Source organism: Pelodiscus sinensis, chromosome 14 (genome assembly GCF_052426305.1).
Source record: "Pelodiscus sinensis isolate ZL-2025 chromosome 14, ASM5242630v1, whole genome shotgun sequence".
Lineage (NCBI taxonomy): Eukaryota > Metazoa > Chordata > Testudines > Trionychidae > Pelodiscus > Pelodiscus sinensis.
Genome location: NC_143065.1, coordinates 13938544 through 13947623, shown reverse-complemented (window position 1 = coordinate 13947623; position 9080 = coordinate 13938544).

Genomic DNA, 9080 nt, shown 5'->3' with positions numbered 1-9080 from the left:
AATTTAACATCTAAATTAGACTAAGATGTTAGATTTAAATTACTGCGATGGTTTATGAATGAGAAAAAATATTTAAATTTGACTAATTTATTAAAGTTCCTTGAAAAGGAAATGCACAGTAAATCTTGAGAACTCTTTTATTTCAGTTTCCCATTTTTTATTTTTAAAAATATCTCTATTCAGAAATTTGGACAACTTAATCATATTTTTGTTTTTTGTAGAAACAGCAAATTCAGAAATATACGAATTTTGAAAAGTAACAACGAATGTAATACTCCTTTCAATAAATTATATGAAGGGTTTTTTTTTATCAGTGCCTAAACAGGACAAATGATAATCTCAATTTGATTTTCAAAATGGACACAGTTTTAACTGTGTGATATGTAGTGTTTGTTGTACCCATTTTGGTCCCAGGATAATAGAGAGACGAAGTAGGTGAGGTTAAACCTTTTATTGCATCGACTTCTTTTTATGAGAGAGTTCACACAGAACTCTCTGGGAAATGTGCTCAGTGTGTCACACAGCTAAGTATAAAGTGAATTAGATCAGGGGTTCTCAAAATGGAGGTTATGACTCCTCAGGGGTTGAGAGACTATTATGGGGAGGACACAAGCCATCAAATACAGGTGATGGCTAGATCTACCCACCAAACATTAAGAGGTGGTCCACAGCTCAGGAAGTCTTTCTGCCTGCTGCAATCCCACACACTACTCAAAATGGCTGACTTCTAGAGTCAGCATGTCCCTGTGTCTCTGCACCCCATGATTGAAAATGGGTCTCCATGCATTGCTCCCATCCCCAGCACAATCCTTACAGCTCCCATTGGCCAGAAACCGGCCAAGAGGAGCCACAGGGGCAGCACTTGCTGGTACATGCAGCACGTGGAGACCCGCTGTCTCCCTCTCTCCAAAGGGCATGCTGTATAGAGACACACATGCTGGTCACTTTTAGCAGTGTATGGGGCTGCAGCAGCCAGGAAACCTGCCTGAGGGGTCCACTGGGTTGACGTCCAGGAGCTGCCTCAGGTAAACACCTCCTGGCCAGAGCTTGCACCTGGGACCCCACCCTTTCATGCACCTCAATCTCCTACCTAGACCTGGGTACGAGATAGGGTGCTGGAGTGGAGGTGCAGGGTCTGAGCAGGAAAGGGGTGATGGAGCGGATTTGTGTAGGGGGTCTGGACTGGAGGTAGGGTGCAGGAGTGGGCTGGAGATGGGGGTTCTGGGCAGGAGGGGGGTGCAGGGTCTGGGCAATAAGAGGGGCACTAACTTGGTGCAGCTCCCTGGGGATGCACATAGCTCTGTATCTCCTGCCACTCCCACTCACCACCCCTTGCTGCTCCTATTGGCCATAATTATGGCCAATCAGAGCAGTGGGGGAAAAGCCTCAGGCAGTGCTTTGCTGTGCTGCCATTTCCCCAACAGGGGGGAGAGGGAAGGGAGGAGCAGCAGTGCAAGGAGTGGCTTCCTCCAGCCCTTGTTTGTCTAACTCCAGCCCTCGAATCTCAGGGCTCCCCCCACCATCAGAGAGTCAGCACTGGTGCTCCAGCCCCTGTTTTAAGGGATCATTCATGATGGGGGGAGGAAAAAAAAGGCTGGGGAAGTTAAGTGGGTTATAGATTATCATATAACTCCATGTCTCTTTTTCAGTCTGAGTTTTACTATCTGGCAAAATTATGAATTTAAGCTCATCTTTTGAAGGTATTGTGCAGGTTTCCTTTGAGGATGAGGACTGAGAGGTCAGGCACAGAGTGACTGCTTTGAAAAGCGTTCACCCACAGGTGACAGTGTTTTTTCTCTTTTTATCATTTTCTGTATGAGTTTGAGAGCACAGTGACTGTTTCATTCTATCCACATAGTTGTTATTAGAGCATTTAATGCATTTTTCAGCGAGACATTATTAAAGGCACATGAGTAAATTATTCCATTGAAAAGAAAAGATAGGAAGTATGGCAAGAGACCCTCTTGTCTTAACCAGGAGATCTTGAATTATCTAAAAATCAAAAAAGGGTATTACAAAACAGGGAAACAAAATCAAATTACAACGACTGAATAAAAACAAATAATAGAAGTATGTAGAGGCAAAATTTGAGCTCATTTTGTGCTTTTCTAACAAGCTAGAAACCTAAAGAGTAATAAGAAGATATTACAAATACATTAGAAATAAAAGGAAGATCAAGGACATAGTTTGTTATTAAGTTAAGTCAGAAAAACAATAAGAACTGTGGAAATGGCAGATATGCTTAATTTCTTAATAACCTGAATTTCTTAATAACCTGACTGAATTAATCTCGTTATCTCTAGCCTTATTCTGGCCTGCATATTTATACCTGCCTCTGGAAATTTCTACTACATGCATCTGATGAAGTGGGTCTTTGCCCACAAAAGCTTATGCTCCGATACATCTGTTAGTCTATAAGGTACCACAGGACTCCTTGTCAATAATTTTTTTGTTTCCACCTTCACCAAGAGCATTGGTGGCAACTGAACATCTAACACAGTGAATGCAATTGAACAAATAAATTAAGGACTCCATTTGCAAACATCTAGAAGATAATAAATTGATAAGTAACAGTCAGTATGGATTTATTAAAAAAAAATCATGTCAAACCAACCTGATAGCTTCCTTTGACAGGATAATGCAACTTGTGGATAAGGGGGATGCAGTAGATGTTGTGTATCAATACCAATGGTTTGCAAACTTTTTGGCCCATGGACCGTCCCCAAACCTTTCTGTGGACCACCAGCTGGTAATGGAAACTCGCCGTTAATTATATAATTACACCTGAGCCATTTTGCTAGTGCTGTAGCTAGGGAAAACGGTTTAATTTAACCAGTGAGGGTATGTCTACACTACAAAGTTAGTTCGAACTAACGGACGTTAGTTCGAACTAACTTTAATAGGTGCTACACTAGCGCTCCGCTAGTTCGAATTTGAATCGAACTAGGGGAGCGCTTAGTTCGAACTAGGTAAACCTCATTTTACGAGGACTAACGCCTAGTTCGAACTAGCTAGTTCGAACTAGGGCTGTGTAGCCCTTTAGTTCGAACTAGTGGGAGGCTAGCCCTTTCCAGGTTCCCCCTGGTGGCCTCTCTGGGCACAACCAGGAAAACTCTTCTCCTCTCCCCCAGCCCTTAAAGGGGTAGACTCTGGCCAGACGGCACTGGAGTCAGCCAGCCCTGCCAGGAGTCTCTGCCCCGAACCAGTGGCCCCACCATGAGCCAGGCAGCCAGTGGGAGTGACATGTCCCCTGCCCAGTCCCCCAGCACCCAGGGGCCAGCCAGGGGCCGTAGACGGCGCGCGGCCTCCTGGACTAGTGCGGAGGTCATGGACCTCATTGAGGTTTGGGGGCAGGCCCCCAACGTCCATGATCTCCGCACTAGGAGGAGGAATGCGGCCGTCTATGGGCGCATAGCAGCCGCCATGGCCACCAGGGGACACAGGCGCACCCAGGAGCAGGTGCGCATTAAAATTAAAAAGCTGCGCCAGGCGTACGCCAGGGCCACCAGGGGTGGCGCCACAGCAGGGGCTGCCACCTGCCCCTACTTCTCTGCCCTCAACCGACTCTTGGGGGGCAGGGCGGTCCGTGCCAGCCTGGGGGACAGCGAGCCGGGACTGGAGGGCCCTGACCCGGGCACACCGGAGGGGCCACCGCAGGATGTCCCAGCACCGGAGTCGGCAGGGTCGTCCAGGGAGACCGTACCGGGTAAGTAGTTTGAATTAAGTAGTTCGGGGGGGGAGGTGGCAGGGAGACCAGGGACCGCGCGCGTGGGCCATGCCTTCCACGGATCACGCAGACACCTGTACACGTGCGAGCACGTGCCATGCCACCCTTGGGCAGGTGGCTCCAGCTGCGTGACACCCAGGGGCCATTGCCCAATAGGCACATGCTTGTGCAAAGAGACGTGACATGCTCCCGACCCCGGGGCAGGACCCAGCAGGATGATTTCCCTTCACATGTCCCCTCTACACGGAGGCAGGGGACATCTCCCCTTTCCCCCCACCGCCCCGGCCACACTATACATGGCACAGGGACATGGGTGCGGTCTTGGGGCAGCTTCCAGTCCCGGGGAGAGCCAGACATCCTGACCATGGCCTCTGTACAAGCACAGCGGCTGTGACGGTGCAGGACATGGTCACCCTCACGTTGCGGAGTTGGGGAGGGGGCTGGGCATCATCCTCTGCGTCCCCAGGGAGAACTGACCCCTTCTCTTCTTTCTCTACAGCTGCACCAGCTGCTCGTGCAGGGCGCACCACCCCGCCTGGGACATGCTCCCGCACCCGCGGCCTGCTCCGGACTGCCAGCACGGAGCAGGAGTACCGGGACCAGCACCTTGGGGCCCTGCGAGCGGTGCACCGCACACTGCAGGCCTGGATGCGGGAAGACCTGCAGGTCCGCCACGAGCTGCTGTCTGAGGTCCGAGGGCTGAGCACCAACCTGCAGCTCCTGCTGCAGAGCATGGTGCCCCGTGCTGATCCTGCACCAGCTGTCCCCCCAACTGCTGTCCCTCCTCCCACTCCTGCTCCCCCTCCCACCTCTCCCTCCTCAACCCCCACAACCTCTTCCTCAATGTCCACACCCCCCACCTCAACCTCCGCACCCTCCACCCCATCGCCCCGGGGACGCCGAGGCCCCCTCCCTCGCTGTACTGGGAGGCGGTCGGCCCGGCGAGACCCCCACCCCTGATCCTTCAGTTTCCCCACCCCCTCCTTTCCCTTGCTTCCCCCTTTCAGCTCCCTCCTCCCAGTTTTCCCCCTCCCCTCTCCCAGCCTCTCTCTTCCCCTCTCCCACCTCCTTTTCCCAGTTTCCCCGAGTTTTGTTAAATAAACAGAGTTTCTATTTTTGAACACATGTGTCCTTTATTTTGTACATCAATAAGAAGGGGGGCTAGGGAAGGGTAAGTGGAAGGAGGTGAGGGAGGAATGGGGCACGAGCCCCCGATGGGGAGGACTGGGCTGGCTCTGCGGGTTCTGGGGGTGGAAGCTCTCCTGCAGCCCCCCGATTGTCCCCTCTCCCCAGATGGCAGCATGCGGCAAGTGCAGCCGGTCTGATGGCCGAGTGGTGTGATGTGCCCAGTGTGGGTACTTCGGGCACTCCAAGCCAGGACTGGTTTGTAAGCGGGGCACCCCTTAGAACTGTCTGTCCGGGGTGGGGGTCGGGACCCTTTAAGCGCAGCCCTCGGCTAGCCTGAGACTGCATCTCCACGCTCTAAGTCCTCCTTTTATGCCCTGCCGGCACTGCTTCCGGCCATCCTTAAGCCCTGTTCAGAGTCCACTCAATGTGGACTTACTAGTTCGAACTAGCAAAACGCTAGTTCGAACTAGTTTTTAGTTCTAGATGCGTTAGTTCGAACTAGCTTAGTTCGAATTAACTAATTCGAACTAAGTTAGTTCGAACTAGCGCTGTAGTGTAGACGTACCCTAAGAAAGGAAATATTTACTGAAAGTTAAGCACTTTAACTTTCTCATATTAGTTTACCAAATTTAATTTTAAATAAAGTAAAATATGAATTTATGTTCAACACAAAAGGTTTCAACATTGTCTTTATGGCAGGAGTGGGGAACCTTTTTTGGGTCGGAAGCAACTAACTCACAGAACAATCAGTTGGGAATTAAGCAACAAAAAAACCCCCAAAAATCCCCAACCCTCACTGATGTGGCCCCCAACTGAGACACCTCACTCCCCTGGTACTACAGCCCCCGGGGCTATGTCTACACTGGTGTGATCTTGCGCCAGAGCTATGCAAATGAGGCTAAGCATGGAATATCACCGAGCCTCATTTGCATATATAATGAGCCACCATTTTTGCAGAAGAGGCTCTTGCGCAAGAAGGAGCTGTCTACACTGCCCCTTCTTGCACAAGAAAAACCCTCTTGCACAATGCCACCACGCTGATTATTTTCAGGAATAACAGCATTGTGCAAGAGGGTTTTTCTTGCGCAAGAAGGGGCCGTGTAGACAGTTCCTTCTTGTGCAAGAGCCTCTTCTGCAAAATGGCGGCTCATTAGGTATGCAAATGAGGCTCAGCGATATTCCATGCTTAGCCTCATTTGCATAGCTCTGGCGCAAGATCACGCCAGTGTAGACATAGCCATGGAGGGGGACAGGGAGGACTGAGGTTCAAGGCTTCCCAGAGGCCAGATTAACTCTTCTGGAGTTCCAGGGTTAGTGGATTTTATGGACCCCCTGGGTCTTGGGGGGCAACATGAGGAGTTCAGTGAGCAGGACAGAGCTGCCAATGAGTGGGATGAGGGTGCGGGATCTGGGCAGAAAGTGAGGTGCAGGAGGGGGTGAGGGTGCAAGGTCTGGGTGGTAGGTAGGGTACAGGAGTAGGGTGTCTGGCCAGGGGGAAGGGGCAGGAGCAGGCTGGAGGTAGGTCTCTGACCAGGAGAGAGAGTGCAGGAGCAGAGTGGGGATAGGGTGTCTAACCCCGGGGGAGGATGCAGGAGCAGAGTGGGAGTGCAGGATCTCAGACAAGGGATTGTACCGGGTTGCCTCACCTCGGGTCTCTCCCTGAACCAGCACCCCAGGGCTCCAGGCCCTACTCTGCAGACCCCGAGGCTGAATCACTGTCCCGCAGGCCTAGTCGCAGTTCCACGGGCCCTGAGGCCAAATCACTGTCTTGCAGGCCCAGCAGCCTAATCACAGTTCTGTAGCAAGGGATTGGGTAGGGGAGCCCAGACTCTCCCTCTCCTCCGAGCCCCAGCCCAGGGCCCTATCAGTGGTGGGTCTTGCAGGCTTAATGGCTTAAATGACTGCTTCTTGGAGCAACTAGTGCAGGAACCCACAAGGGGAGAGGCAATTCTCGATTTAGTCCTGAGTGGAGTGCAGGATCAGGTCCAAGATATAACCGTTACAGGACCGCTTGGGAATAGTGACCATAATATAATAACATTCAACATTCCTGTGGTTGGAAGAACACCTAAGCAGTCCAGCACCCTGGCATTTAATTTCAAAAAGGGGAATTACGCAAAAATGAGGAGGTTACTTAAACAGAAATTAAAAGGCACAGTGACTAGAGCCAAATCCCTGAAAGCTGCATGGAAACTTTTTAAAGACACCATAATAGAGGCCCAACTTAAATGTATACCCCAAATTAAAAAACATAGCAAGAGACCTAAAAAAGAGTCACCGTGGCTTAACCACCATGAAAAAGAAGCAGTGAGGGACAAAAAGGTATCTTTTAAGAAGTGGAAGTCCAATCCTAGTGAGATAAATAGAAAGGAACATAAACACTGTCAAATCAAGTGTAAACATGTAATAAGAAAAGCAAAAAAAGATTTTGAGGAACAGCTAGCCAAAAACTCAAAAAGAAATAACAAAATGTTTTTTTAGTACATTAGAAGCAGGAACCCTGCTAAAAAGCCTGTGGGTCCCCTAGATGATCGAGCTATAAAAGGAGCAATCAAGGACGATAAAGCCATTGTGGAAAAACTAAATGATTTCTTTGCTTCAGTCTTTACGGCTGAGGATGGTGGGGATATTCCTGAATCTGCACCGTCCTTTGTGGGTGATGAATCTGAGGAACTATCCCGGATTGAAGTGTCATTAGAGGAGGTTTTGGAACAAATAGAAAAACTTAATGTTAACAAATCTCCGGGACCGGATGGCATTCATCCAAGGGTTCTAAAAGAACTCAAATGGGAAATTGCTGAGCTATTATCTGTGGTTTGTAACCTATCCTTTAAATCGGCTTCCGTACCTAATGACTGGAAGGTAGCCAACGTGACACCAATATTTAAAAAGGGCTCTAGAGGCGATCCTGGCAATTACAGACCGGTAAGTCTAACTTCAGTACCGGGCAAATTAGTCAAAACAATAGTAAAGAATAAAATTGTGAAGCATGTAGAAGAACATAATTTGTTGGACAAAAGTCAACATGGTTTCTGTAAAGGGAAATCCTGTCTTACTAATCTATTAGAGTTCTTTGAAGGGGTTAACAAACATACGGACAAGGGGGATCCAGTAGATATAGTATACTTGGATTTTCAGAAAGCCTTTGACAAGGTCCCTCACCAAAGGCTCTTGTGTAAATTACATGGCCATGGGTTAAGAGGGAAGGTCCTTTCTTGGATTGAGAACTGGTTAAAAGACAGGAAACAAAGGGTAGGAATGAATGGTAAATTTTCAGATTGGAGAGGGGTAACTAGAGGTGTATCCCAAGGGTCAGTCCTGGGACCAATCCTTTTCAACTTATTCATAAATGATCTGGAAAAAGGGGTAAGCAGTGAGGTAGTAAAGTTTGCAGATGATACCAAACTATTTAGGATAGTCAAGACAGAAGCAGACTGTGAGGGACTCCAAGAAGATCTCACCAAACCGAGTGATTGGGCAACAAAATGGCAAATGAAATTTAATGTGGATAAGTGTAAAGTAATGTACATCGGGAAAAATAACCCCAACTATGTGTACAGTATGATGGGGGCTAATTTGGCTACGACAAATCAGGAAAGAGAGTCTGGAGTTATCGTGGACAGTTCTCTGAAAACTTCCACACAGTGTGCAGCGGTGGTCGATGAACATCTCAACACCACTAGGTGCTTTGAGATTGGATACAGTGTGTCCGAAGATGACTTATCAGGCCAATTCGGGCAGCAAATGTCCTGGAACATGTCGGACAGACAGGTGTAGGCATTGCAATCGTTGTGCTGGTAGCTTTGGACTTGCGCAGCACGCGCTTGTGTTGTGCTTCAGAGATGCGCCTTGTTTCGACAGCTTGGCATCCCTTGTGGATGAGACTGCGCCAGGCAGGGCGGTTGTGTGCCAGCGATTCCCAGGTGGTTGTATCAATTCCGAATGAATGAATGTTACCGGACCTCCAAAAGCTCGTGAATGGTTTTACTGGTCCCTGTGCCAAAAAGTTTAGGAACCCCTGGCATAAAGAGTATACTTCCAAGTTTGCAGATGATATCAGGCTAGGATGGGTTACTAGTAAGGATGTTAAGGACTCGTCGAGTTAACTAGCTGATTCACCCCCTTGCTGCCTCTGTCAGATAGAGGCAGCAAAGGCAGGGGGAAGAGAGGGTACTTCAAAGTGGCAGCGCTGTGTGGAGCCCTGGGTCACCTGGGGACTCCCTAG